This window comes from Ornithorhynchus anatinus, chromosome 1, assembly GCF_004115215.2.
Source record: "Ornithorhynchus anatinus isolate Pmale09 chromosome 1, mOrnAna1.pri.v4, whole genome shotgun sequence".
Lineage (NCBI taxonomy): Eukaryota > Metazoa > Chordata > Mammalia > Monotremata > Ornithorhynchidae > Ornithorhynchus > Ornithorhynchus anatinus.
Window position 1 is genome coordinate 74532555 of NC_041728.1, and position 13909 is coordinate 74546463.

The 13909-nt window shown below is 49.3% G+C and overlaps 1 protein-coding gene across 2 annotated transcripts in view; it reads left to right on the forward strand.

Moving 5' to 3' along the window:
* PRIM2 (DNA primase subunit 2) overlaps positions 1 to 13909 on the forward strand; it is a 227342-nt gene that overhangs the window by 22348 nt on the left and 191085 nt on the right. Inside the window, exon 1 of one of the 2 annotated variants that reach the window (XM_029073338.1) lies at positions 11688 to 11719. The exons of the other annotated variant lie outside the window; for it this stretch is intronic. The gene's annotated coding sequence lies outside the window, so the exon portion shown is untranslated. Of the gene's footprint in view, positions 1 to 11687; positions 11720 to 13909 lie in introns of those variants that run through there. 2 annotated transcript variants of the gene reach the window in all.

Below are 13909 nucleotides of genomic sequence, written 5' to 3' on the forward strand. Positions count from 1 at the left end.
GCCCCAGTTACTTCATCTGCAAAATGGGGATTAAGGCTGATTAGGCTGTATTTACCCCTGCACTTAGTGAAGTGCCTGTATCATGGTAAGCACCTAACAGATGCAACAACAACAAAAAAATAAAAGTCCCTTGTAGGCAGGGAGCGTATCGCTTCTTTGTTTTTGGGCTTTCTAAGCATTTAGGTCAGTGTATTACCCTTAGCATGCTGCATCAAAGGACTATAAATACTACTACTTTTTCTGTTATCACTTTGCTGATATGATCATTGATACCAACTTTCCTCAAGAGAATTTCTATTGACTTGCCAGAAACACCAACTGATGGAGAGGAATGAGTGATGAACAACCTTAATTGAGTTGTGGCTGATCTATGGGTAGGTCAAGTGACCTACTGACCTCACTGTAGTCTCCCGAGCACTTAGTACAGTACTCTGCACACAGTAAGTGTTAAATAAATACCACTGGTTTATTGATTGATCTCTTGATCTCATCTTTAGTGTTGGAGGCATGGGGAGTAGCCATGGCATGCTTCCACTAAGTTGAAGGCTTGTTAGAGGATGTGCCCCCCTCACAGCGTTTATGTGGATATCCTTGTATTCAATTGCTTTCCCTGTCTGTTATTTATTCTAATATTTTTCTTCCCCACTATACTGTAAGCTCCTTAAGGGCAGTGTTTGTGTCTACTTACTCTATTGTACTCCTCCTTAGTGCTTAGTACAGTGGTTGCCCATCGACCTCCACATCAAATAAAAACTCCTCAACATTGTCTTTAAAGCACTCAAGCACCTTGCCCTCTCCTACCTCACCTCGTGACTCTCCCACTAGAACACAGCTAACCTTCTCACTGTGCCTCAATCTTGAGACTGTCTCACTGCCGACCCCTCGCCCACATCCTCCCTCTAGCCTGGATTGCCCTCCCTCCTCAAGTTTGACAGACAATTACTCTCCCTTGCTTCAAAGGCTTTTTGAAGGCACATCTCCTCCAAAGGGTTTTCCCTGATTTAGCCCCCCCCCCTTTCCTCTTCTCCCCCTCCTTTCTCCATCACCCTGTCTTGCTTCCTTTATTCATCCCCCCTCCCAGTCCCACAGCACTTATGTACAAATCTGTACAAATCTGTAACTTATTTATATTAGTGTCTTTCTACCTCTCTAGACTGTAAGCTCGTTGTGGACAGGGAATGTGTCACTTCATTGTTACGTTGCATTTTCCTAAATAGTACATTGCTCTGCACACACTAAGTGCTCCATAAATATGATTGAATGAATAAATGCTTTGCATAGAATAAGTGCTCGATAAATATCATTGATTGGTTAAGAGTTCAGAGAAGTTTTGAAGAATGGATTTGAGTGTGCTTAGTAGATTTGAGGGAAAAGAATAATAATAATCACGTGTCTCACCGCAGACCCCTGGCCCACATCCTACCTCTGGTCTGGAACACCCTCCTTCCTCAAATCCTCCAGACAATTTCCTCCCCCCTTTCAAAGCCAGAAGCCTTCCCAGATTAAGCCCCACTTTTCCTCATCTCCCACTCCCTTCAGCATCACCCTAGTATGCTCTTCCCCTCTCCCCGCCCCACAGCAATTATTACACATCTGTAATTTTATTTATTTATACTGTCTACTTGCATAGGTGACTGTCTCCACCCAGCTCCCCAGACTGTGAGCTTGTTATGGGCAGAGATTTTCTGTATTGCTGTACTGTACTATCCCAAGAACTCAATACAGTGCTCTGAACACAGTAAGTGTTCAATAAATATGATTGAATGAATAATAGTAATATTTAAATGCTTATTATGTGCTAGATACAAAGCTGTACAAAGCACTGGGGTAGATGCAAGACAATCAGGTTCCACATGGAGCTCAAAGTCTAAGTGAGAGGGAGCACAGGTATTGGATCCTCATTTTCAGATGAGGCACCTGAAGCACAGAGAAGTTGTTACCTGCCCAACGTCACCTAGTAAGTATGTGGCAGAGCTAGGATTACAGCCCAGGTCCTCTGACTCCCAGGCCTGTGCTCTTTCCACTTGGATGCACTACTTAGTGTTCTTAGATTAGTGTTCTTAGAACAATGGAAAGGGAACAAAGGAAATGTTCAGCAGGTTGGAGTTAATAATAATGTTGGTATTTGTTAAGCTCATTGTTCCCCCTCCCCTCCCCAACCTCTGCTCCTCCCCTCTTCCCCTCCCCTCAGCACTGTGTTCATTTGTATTTATTACCCTATTAATTTTGTTAATGAGGTGTACATCCCCTTGATTCTATTTATCATGATAATGTTGTCTTGTTTTTGTTTTGTTCTGTTTAGCTCTGCCGTCTGTCTCACTCGATTTGACTGCGAGCCTGTCATTGGGCAGGGATTGTCTCAGTTGCCGAATTGTACATTCCAAGTGATTAGTACAGTGCTCTGCAAATAGTATGCGCTCAATAAATACTATTGAATGAATGAATGAATGAAGTGCTTACTATGTGCTAAGCACTGTTCTAAGCACTGGAGTAGATACAGGGTAATCAGGTTGTCCCACATGACGCTCACAGTCTTCATCCCCACTTTACAGATGAGGAAACTGAGGCACCGAGAAGTTAAGTGACTTGCCCAAAGTCATACAGCTGATAGGTGGAGGACAGGATTAGAACCCATGACCTCTGACTCCTAAGACCATGCTGTTTCAGCTGAACCACACTGCTTCTCTATTGATGTTGATGAGCAAATCTGAGAGAATGGGAAGAGGATCTAGTTGATTGGAAATTAACTGTTTTGGGTCCATGAGTTGATAGATACCCCATGTATCTGGATGGGTGCAGCATCCCTGGTTAAGAGAAGTGGACTATTTAAGACAATAGAGTTGTAGAGACAGAACAAAAGAAAGCAGAGGAATAAAATGCCTATCTGAACCTGCCCCCCTATATTTATCTGAAGTCCAAATGCTTGGGAACTAGTTTGGCAAGAAGTTATAGCTATCAGTTGCCCTTTGCATAGTTCTTTCTCTACTGTTGTTTAAATTGGCTTTAAAAAGATAGCTTGTTCTTGTTCTCAGGGGAAGGGAGAAAGCCATAATTTAAGGCTGAGAAACTGGGGGCAAACTTTTTGTCACCACCTAGATCTGCATAGTCTCAATGATATTTCAAATGTTTGCCAGTCTTAGTGGGTCGCAGTTCACAAGAACTTTCAAGAGTATGAGGTGACGGGAGTTAGTCACAGCAGATGTGGATCATTTTTTTCTCCGTTAAGATGTCTTGGTTTCACATTGTAAATATTGGTGGTATGAGGAACCCATCCCAATTTTCAGAAAGTAATCAGAACTTTAGTTCTAGTGATGGCAAATTTTAGATGATTGAAATTGATAACACCAGTAAATCAGGGATGCTGGCCAATCTTGAACCTGTGCTAGGTCCTAAGAACACCCATTTTCTGCCTCAGGGTCACACACCCTCTTCATTTGTTGCCCTATACATCAGGCTTAACCAATAATTTATTGAGCAATTACTGTATGAAGAGCACTGTACTAAGCACTTGGGAGAGTACAATATAACAGAGTTTGGTAGATACATTCCCTACCCACAACGAGCTTATAGTCTAGAGGTGGAGTTTTATGAGTGCTTAGTGCTTTGCACACAGTAAGTGCTCAATAAATACGATTGAATGAATGAATGCTCAAGAAGGATAAAGTGCTGGCTTTGAATGAAAACAGGCATCTTCCAGCGAGTTAGGAAAAATGTCTTGGTGGACCCTTTTGCAGGAGATCCTCTTCCCACTTAGAGGACAAAGCTGCTAGAGGACACATTCTCTCTTGACAGTACTTTCACTGTTTGCTCTCTAACGCCTCAAACGATACCCTCTCTGTGCAGTGCTATTTCCAGAGCTAGTTTAATAATAATGATAATAATAATAATAATAATGGTATTTGTTAAGCACTTACTATGTGCCAGGCACTAGGGTGGATATAAGCAAATGGAGTTGGACCCAGACCCTGTCCTTCATTCACTCATTCAATCAATCATATTTATTTAGCGCTTACTGTGTGCAGAGCACTGAACTAAGCGCTTAGAAAGTACATTTCAACAACAAATAGAGACAATCTCTACCCAATGACGGGCTCAGTCAATCCACATGGGGCTCCCAGTCTCGCTCCCCATTTTACAGATGAGGTAACAGAGGCCCAGTGAAGTGAAGTGGCTTGTCCAAGGTCACATAGCAGGTAAATGGTGGAGGCTGGATTAGAACACATGACCTTCTGACTCAGGCCATGTTCTTTCCACTACGCCATTCGACTTCCCTACTTTAGTGCTCTCTGTAATAATAATAATGGTATTTGTTAAGTACTTACTATGTGCCAAGCACTGTTCTAAGCACTGGGGAAGATACTAGGTAATTAGGGTGTACCACGTGGAACTCACAATCTTAATCTCCATTTTACAGGTGAGGTAACCCAGGCCCAGAGAAGTTACGTGGCTTGAGAAAGGTCACACAGCAGACAAGTGGCAGAGGCGTAATTAGAACCCAGGCGAGCTCTTTCCCCTAAGCCATGCTGCTTCCAGTTTAGTGCTCTCAATGCCCAGCGTGGCTCAGTGGAACGAGCACGGGCTTGGGAGTCAGAGGTCGTGGGTTCAAACCTCAGCTCCACCACTTGTCAGATATTTGACTTTGGGCAAATCACTTAACTTCTCTGGGCCTCAGTTACCTCATCTATAAAGTGGGGATAAAGACTGTGAGCCCCACATGTCTCTGTTGCCGAAGTGTACACTCCAAGCACTTAGTACAGTGCTCTGCACATAGTAAGCGCTTAATAAATACGATTGAATGAACATGGGACAACCTGATTACCTTGTAACCGCCCTAGCGCTTAGAACAGTGCTTGGCATATAGAAAGCGCTTAACAAATACTATCATGATTATTATTATTATTCAGGCAACGAGGATGGCCCATCATCCACGTGCCTGACGGCAGTCGAAAACGCCCTAAAGCGTCGGGCAAGGAGAAGAGCAAAATCACGGGACCTTAGGTGTCCCCTCTCCCCCTCGCCGCCGCAGGGCAGAGGAGCTCCTGTGGCTCGGGCCCGACAGTCTTGCAGCTCCCGTGGCCACTGGGGCGGGGAGGAGGAGCGTGCGTTGGTGCAAAAAAACACGGGCTTGGGAGTCATTCATTCAATCGTATTTAGTGAGCACTTACTGTGTGCAGAGCACTGTACTAAGTGCTTGGAATGTACAATTCACCAGCGCTCCACTAACCCACAGCCCAGGATCTCTGCCTCTGTCTGCTTCCTTCGCTCTTATGCTCGAGCTGCTGAGCGCTGCTGTCAAAGGTCTAAGCACCAAGCCAACTTTATTCACTTCAAGTTTATCCTTTCCTGCCTTAACTCTGCCCTCTCCTCTGCCTTGCAAAACTACTTTTCTTCCCTCATTGACGCCCATACCCATCACCCCCCCCAATTGTTCCAGACTTTTAACTCTGTCCTCCCGCTCCCCCATCCCTCATTCCCAACGATCTGGCCACCTACTTCATCATGAATATTAGCACAATTAGGTCTGAAGTCACCAAAGTCACCCCCCCCCACCTCCCCCTGCCCCCCAACCCTCTCCCCTGCTTTCCCATCCTTCCCTGCAGTATCCTCAGAGGAGATCTCCTCCCTCCTCGCAAGTGCCACCCCCTTTGACACTGTCGACCATCCCCTCCTCCTCCACACCCTATCTCACCTTGGCTTCACGGACTTCGTCCTCTCCTGGTTCTCCTCTTATCTCTCTGGCCGGTCATTCTCGGTCTCCTTCGCAGGCGCCTCCTCCCCCTCCCATCCTTTAACTGTTGGAGTTCCTCAGGGGTCAGTTCTTGGCCCTCTTCTGTTCTCCATTTACACTCACTCCCTTGGTGAACTCATTCACTCTCACGGCTTTGACTACCATCTCTACGCAGATGACATGCAGATCTACATCTCTGCCCCTGTCCTCTCCCCCTCCCTTCAGGCTCGCATCTCCTACTGCCTCCAAGACGTCTCCACCTGGATGTCTGCCCACCACCTAAAACTCAACATGAGCAAGACTGAGCTCCTCATCTTCCCTCCCAAGCCCGGTCCTCTCCCAGACTTCTCTATCACCGTGGATGGTACGACCATCCTTCCTGTCTCTCGGGCCCGCAACCTTGGTGTCATCTTTGACTCGGCTCTCTCGTTCACCCCACACATCCGATCCGTCACCAAGACCTGCCGGTCTCACCTTTACAATATCGCCAAGATCCGCCCTTTCCTCTCCACCCAAACAGCTACCTTACTGCTACAGGCTCTCGTTATTTCTCGGCTAGACTACTGTGTCAGCCTTCTCTCTGATCTCCCTTCCTCTTCTCTCGCCCTGCTCCAGTCTATTCCTCACTCCGCTGCCCGGCTCATCTTCCTGCAGAAATGCTCTGGGCATGTCACTCCCCTTCTTAAACACCTCCAGTGGTTGCCTATCAACCTCCGCTCCAAACAAAAACTTCTCACTCTAGGCTTCAAGGCTCTCCATCACCTTGCCCCTTCCTTCCTCTCCTCCCTTCTCTCTTTCAACTGCTCACCCCGCACGCTCCCCTCCTCTGCCTCCCACCTCCTCACCGACCCTCGGTCTCGCCTATCCCGCCGTCGACCCCTGGGCCACGTCCTCCCACGGTCCTGGAATGCCTTCCCTCCTCACCTCCAACAATCTAATTCTCTTCCCCTCTTCAAATCCCTACTTAAAGCTCACCTCCTCCAAGAGTCCTTCCCAGACTGAGCTCCCCCCTTTTTTCTCTCTGCTCCCTCTACGCCCCCTTCACCTCTCCGCAGCTAAACCCTCTTCTCCCCCCTTTCCCTCTCCTCTTCCCCCTCTCCCGTCCCACCCCCTCAGCACTGTACTCGTCCGCTCAACTGTGTATATCATCATCACCCTATTTATTTTGTTTATTTTGTTTAATGAGATGTACATCACCCTGATTCTATTTGCCATTGTTTTTATGAGATGTTCTTCCCCTTGACTCTATTTACTGCCATTGTTCATGTCTGCCTGTCTCCCTCGATTAGACTGTGAGCCCATCAAAGGGCAGGGACTGTCTCTATCTGTTGCCAACTTGTACATTCCAAGCGCTTAGTACAGTGCTCTGCACATAGTAAGCGCTCAATAAATACTATTGAATGAATGAATGAATGCTTCGGACCCCATTCCTGCTCACCTTATAAAAACTATCGCCCTTTCCCTCCTCCCCTCCATAACTTCTATCTTTAAGCACTCACTCTCCAATAGCTTATTCTCCTCTGGCTTCAAACATGCCCATGTCTCCCCCATCCTGAAAAAAACCCTCTCTCGACCCCACTTCCCCTTCCAGTTATCGTCCTATCTCCCTCCTGCCCTTCCTTTCCAAACTCCTAGAATGAGTCATCTACACTCACTGCCTTGAATTCCTCAACTCCAACGCTCTCCTGGACCCCCTCTGATCTGGCTTTCATCCCCTCCACTCTACCGAGACTGCTCTCTCAGAGGTCACCCACGACCTCCTTCTTGCCAAATCCAATGGCTCTTACTCTATCCTAATCCTCCTCAACCTCTCAGCTGCCTTTGACACTGTCAACCATCCCCTTCTTCTCCATATCTTATCTCACCTTGACTTCATGAACTCCATCCTCTTCTGATTCTCCTCATCTTTCTGGCCGTTCATTCTCGCAGGCTCCTCCTATGCCTCTCATCCACTAACTGTAGGGGTTCCTCAAGGGTCAGTTCTTGGCCCTCTTCTGTTCTCCATCTACACTCACTCCCTTGGCGAACTCATTTGCTCCCATGGCTTCAACTATCATCTCTGCAGACGACAGGCAAATCTACATCTTCTCCCCTGTTCTCTCCCCGTCCCTTCAGGCTCGTATCTCTTCCTGCCTCCAGGATGTCTCCACCTGGATGTCTGCCCGCTACCTAAAACTCAACATGTCTAAAACTGAGCACCCTATGTTCCCTGCCAAACCGTGTCCTCTCCCTGAATTCCCTGTCACTGTGGACGGCACTACTATCCTTCCCGTCTCACAGCCCTGCAACCTTGGTGTCTTCCTTGACTCAGTTCTCTCATTCACCCCACACATCCAATCCGTCACCAACACCTGCTGGTTTCACCTTCACAATATCACCAAGATCAGCCCTTTCCTCTCCATCCAAACTGCTACCGTGCTGATACAAACTCTCATAATATCCCGGCTGGATTATTGTGTCAGCCTCCTCTCTGATCTCCCTTTCTCCTGTCTCCCCACTCCAGTCTATTCTTCATTCTGCTGCGGGGATCATCTTCCTACAGAAACGCTCTGGGCATGTCACTCCCCTCCTCAAAAACCTCCCGTGGTTGCCTATCAACCTTCGCACGAAATAAAAACTCCTCACTCTTGGCTTCAAGCCTCTCCATCACCTTGCCCCCTCCTACCTCTCCTCCCTTCTCTCTTTCTCCTGCCCACCCTGTACACCCCGCTCCTCTGCTGCTCACCTCCTCACCATCCCCCGTTCTCTCCTATCCCGCTGTCGACCTCTGGCCCACGTCCTACCCCTGTCCTGGAATGCCCTCCCTCCTCATTTCCGCCAAACTAACTCTCTTCCCCTCTTCATAGCCCTGAGAGCTCACCTCCTCCAGGAGGCCTTCCCAGACTGAGCCCCCTTTTCCCTCTGCTCCCCCTACACCCTCAGCTCCCCACCCTTTTCTCAGCTGAGCCCTCTTTCCCTCTGCTCCCCCTCCCCTTCCCTCAGCATTGTGCTCATTTGTATATATTATTTATTACCCTATTTATTTTAATGAGGCGTAAATTCCCTTGATTCTATTTATCTTGATAATGTTGTTTTGTTTTTGTTTTGTCCGGTTTTGCTCTGCTGTCTGTCTCCCCCGTTTAGACTGTGAGCCCGTCATTAGGCAGGGATTGTCTCTATCTGTTGTTGAAGTGTACATTCCAAGTGCTTAGTACAGTGATCTTCACATAATAAGCGCTCAATAAATACTATTGAATTAATGAACTATCCCTGCCCAATAACGTGCTCACATTCATTCATTCATTCATCATTCAACCATATTTATTGAGCACCTACTGTGTGCAGAGCACTGTACTAAGCGCTTGGAATTACAATTCGGCATCAGATAGAGACTATCCCTGCCCAGCAACGGGCTCACAGTCTAAACGAGGTCGCGGGTTCTAATTCCGGCTCCGCCACGTGTCAGCTGTGTGACTTTGGGCAAGTCACTTCACTTTTGTCACTTCACTTTTCTGGGCCTCAGCGACCTCATCTGTAAAACGGGGTTGAAGACGGTGAGTCCCACGTGGGATAACCTGACGACCTTGTATCTCCCCCAGCGCTTAGAAGAGCGCTTGGCACATAGTAAGCGCTTAACACGTGGGGCAACCTGAGTACCTTGTATCTCCCTCAGCGTTTAGAACCGCGCTTGGCACCTAATAATAATGTTGGTATTTGTTAAGGGCTTACTTTGTGCCAAGCGCGGTTCTAAGCGCTGGGGAAGATACAAGGTAATCAGGTTGTCCCAAGTAGGGCTCAGTATCTTCATCCTTATTTTAATAATAATAATAACGTCGGTATTTGTTAAGCACTTACTATGTGCAGAGCACTGTTCTAAGCACTGGGGTAGCCACATGAGGGTCATCGTTTTAATCCCCGTTTTACAGATGAGGTAACTGAGGCCCAATTACAGATGAGGCAACTGAGGTACAGAGAAGTTAAGTGACTTTCCCAAGGTCACACAGCTGACAAGCGGCAGAGCCGGGATTAGAACTCATGACCTCTGACTCCCAAACCCCGGCTCTTTGTGGGACAACCTGACGACCTTGTATCTCCCCCTGCGCTTTAGCACATAGTAAGCGCTTAACACGTGGGGCAACCTGAGGACTTGTGTGTCCCCCAGCGCTTAGAAGAGTGCTTGGCACCTAGTAAGCGTTTAACAAAGAGCAGCATTATTATCATTATTATTATTACATCGCGTCCCCCGAGCGGTGTGTCCAGGACCCACGTGGGAGGGGCAGGGCGCTCCTCCGGGGCCCTGCCCCGACTCAAGATTAAAAAAATAAAATAAATGGTGGCATTTGTTAAGCGCTGGGGGATACAAGGTGATCAGGTTGTCCCACTTGGGCCTCACAGTTTTAACCCCCACTTTACAGATGAGGTAACTAAGGAACAGAGAAGTGAAGTAACTTGCCCAAAGTCACACAGCTGGCAAGCGTCAGAGCCGGGATTAGAACCCACGACCTCTGACTCCCAAACCCGGGCTCTTTCCACTAAGCCAAGCTGCTTAGACTGTCAACCCGTCACTGGGCAGGGATCTTCTCTACCTGTCCATTCCAAGCGCTTAGTACAGTGCTCTGCACATAGTAAGCGCTCAATAAGCGCTGAGAAGCAGCGTGGCTCAGTGGAAAGAGAACGGATTTAGGAGTCAGGGGTCGCGGGTTCTAATCCCGGCTCCGCCACCTGTCAGTTGGGTGACTCTGGGCCAGTCTCTTGACTTCTCGGTGCCTCAGTGATCTCATCTGTAAAATGGGGGCTGAAGACTGTGAGCCCAAAGTGGGACAATCTGATGACCCTGTATCTCCCCCAGCGCTTTGAGCCCAAAGTGGAACAACCTGATGACCCTGTATCTCCCCCAGCGCTTTGAACAGTGCTCGGCACATAGTAAGCGCTTAACAAATACCAACATCATTATTATTATTAATAAATAATTGATAATATTATTAATAAATAATTGAATGAATGAATGCAGCCTTCCGGCTGGGACCACGTGCGAGGGGCTCGGGCACGCGCTGCGGGGAGACCGCCGAGGGGGCGGAGAAAGAAAGAGGAGGGGGAGGAGAAAGAGGAGGAGGAGGAGAAAGGAGGAGAAGGAGGAGGAGAAAGAAGAGGAGAAGGAGAAAGAGGAGGAGAAAGGAGAAGAAAGAGGAGGAGAAAGACGAGGGGCGGAGAAAGAGGAGGAGAAAGAGGAGAAAGAGGAGGGGGCGGAGAAAGAGGAGGAGGAGGAGAAAGAGGAGGAGAAGGAGGAGAAAGAGGAGGGGGCGGAGAAAGAGGAGGAGAAAGAGGGGGCGGAAGAGGAGGAGAAGGAGGAGGAGGAGGAGAAAGAGGAGGGGGCGGAGAAAGAGGAGGGGAAGGAGGAGAAAGAGGGGAAGGAGGAGAAAGAGGAGAAGGAGGAGAAAGAGGAGGAGAAAGAGGAGGGGCGGAAGAGGAGGAGAAGGAGAAAGAGGAGGAGGAGGAGAAAGAGGAGGAGGAGGAGGAGAAAGAGGAGGAGAAGGAGGAGAAAGAGGAGGAGAAGGAGGAGAAAGAGGAGGAGAAGGAGGAGAAAGAGGAGGGGGCGGAGAAAGAGGAGAAGGAGGAGAAAGAGGAGGAGAAGGAGGAGAAAGAGGAGGAGAAAGAGGAGGGGGCGGAGAAAGAGGAGGAGAAAGAGGAGGGGGCGGAAGAGGAGGAGAAGGAGGAGGAGAAAGAGGAAGGGGCGGAGAAGGAGGAGGAGGAGGAGGAGGGCGGAGAGGTCGGAGGGTGCCGAGAGAGTGGAGGGACGGGGGAGAGGGGCGGTGCTCTCCGGGCCCGACAGTTTCCGCTGCCCTCCCAAATCTCCCGCCACAAACGCCGTTGGCGGCCGCCGCCCGACCTGTTCTGCTGTGCTCTGCTCTGCCCTGGTCTGCCCTGGTCTGCCCTGGTCTGTCCTGCCCTGGTCTGCCCTGCCCTGCCCTGCCCTGCCCTGCCCTGCCCTGCCCTGCCCTGCCCTGCCAGGAGGTACGTCCCGCTGCGGCTCGGTGGGTCGGTGGGTCGGTCGATCGACCGGTGTGTCGTTGTGTCGGTGTGCCGGGCCCCGGGCCCCCCTCTCCCCCGATTCCCCCCTTCTCCCACCCGGCGTGCGGGGCCGGGCATCGGGCCGGAGGGCGGCAGGAGCGCGCCTCCTCGACTGACAGTAATAATCTTGATGGCATTTGAGCGCTTAGTACAGGGCAGGCACTGTAGAGAAGCAGCGTGGCCCAGAGGGAAGAGCCCGGGCTTGGGAGTCAGAAGGTCGTGGGTTCTAATTCCCGCTCCGCTGCTTGCCAGCTGGGGGACTTGGGGCAAGGCACTTCACTTCTCTGGGCCTCAGTGACCTCATCTGACGATGTTGGGATTTGTTAATCGCTTACTACGTGCCGAGCCCTGTTCGAAGCGCTGGGATAGATGCAAGGTAATTAGGTTGTCCCACGGGAGGCTCACAGTCTTCATCCCCATTTTACAGATGAGGTCACTGAGGCACCGAGAAGTCAAGTGACTTGCCCCAAGTCACACAGCTGACAAGCGGCGGAGTCGGGATTGGAACCCATGACCTCTGACTCCCAAGCCCGGGCTCTTTCCGGGGGGTGAAGACTGTGAGCTCCACGTGGGACCACACGATCACCTTGTATCTCATCTGGAAAATGGGGATTAAAACTGTGAACCCCATGTGGGACAACCTGATCACCTTGTATCCCTGCCCCCCCCCCCCCGCAGCGCTTAGAACAGTGCTTTGCACATAGTAAGCGCTTAACAAATACCACCATTATGATTACTAAGCTGTGGGGGTAGATACAAACAGATCGGGTTGGACACAATCCTTGTCCCCCGCGGGGCTCACCGTCTCGATTCCCCATTTTATAGAATGAGATCGCTGAGGCCCAGAGAAGGGAAGTGACTCGCCCAAGATCACCCAGCAGGCAAGTGGCGGAGGCGAGATTTGAACCCATGGCAGTGTGGCTCATTGGAACGAGCCCTGGTTTGGGAGTCAGAAGGTCATGGGTTCTAATCCCTGCTCTACCAATGGTCAGCTGTGTGACTTGGGGCAACTCTTTTAACTTCCCTGGGCCTCAGTGACCTCATCTGTAAAATGGGGATTAAGACTGTGAGCCCCACATGTGACAACCTCATTACCTTGTATCACCCTCCCACCCCTGTGCTTAGAACAGTGTTTGGCACATAAGTGCTTAACAAATGCTATTATTATTATTATTATTATTCTGCCTTCTGCCACTAACCCCATTGGACTTTCCCCACGCTCTTTGTAAAGTGCTTGGCCTAGAGTAAGCGCCCAATGAGTCATAATAATGATGGTATTTGTTAAGCACTTACTCTGTGCCAAGCACTCTTCTAAGCATCGGGGTAGATTCAAGGTAATCAGTTTCTCACATGGGGCTTTTAGTTTCAGTCCTCATTTTACAGGAGAGGTAACCGGCACAGAGAAGTGAAGTGATTTGCGCCAAGTCACACAGCAGACAAGGGGCAGAATTGAAATTAGAACCCACGACCCCTGACTCCCAAGCCTGGGCTCTCTCTACTTTCTTCTACTGCTTCTCCTTTGCCGCGGGCTGGGGGATCAGGTTGGTCGGAGCCCACACCAGGGAGGGTGGAGGGGGGGCCCGCAACCTTGGGTATCTTGTCCCATTCAAGACCTTGAACCGGGTTGTCAGAGACATTGCGTTTATTACACTGTTGGTCTCCCAACTGGGACCGTGCTGTGATCGCCCAGGGGCAGCCCAATTTATTAAGCGCTCAATGCATACGATTGAATGAATGAATAAATGAAAGAGGGCAGTTTTAGGGCCTTGCCTTGCCTTGGAAAGCAATCAGTATTTATTGAGCACTTAAATGTGCACAGGACCCTGAACCTAGCGCTTGGGATAGTATGATATGATAGAGTTGGAGACACAATCCCTGCCCAGAAGGAGCATGTAGCCTAGAGGGGAAAACAGGCATTAATAGAAAGTATGGTTATGGACCTGAGACAGAGGGTGGGATGATTAAAAGGGGCAAATTCAGGTGCAGGAGGTGGCAATTTACACCCACAGTGTTGGTGGGGTAATTAGATCAAATAAATATCATTGGTGGTGATAAGGCTGAGTTCATAGGCCTCTTGTGGGACAGGGAACACGTCTGACTTTTTTGTGTTCACCCCTGCTCTTGGCATCTATA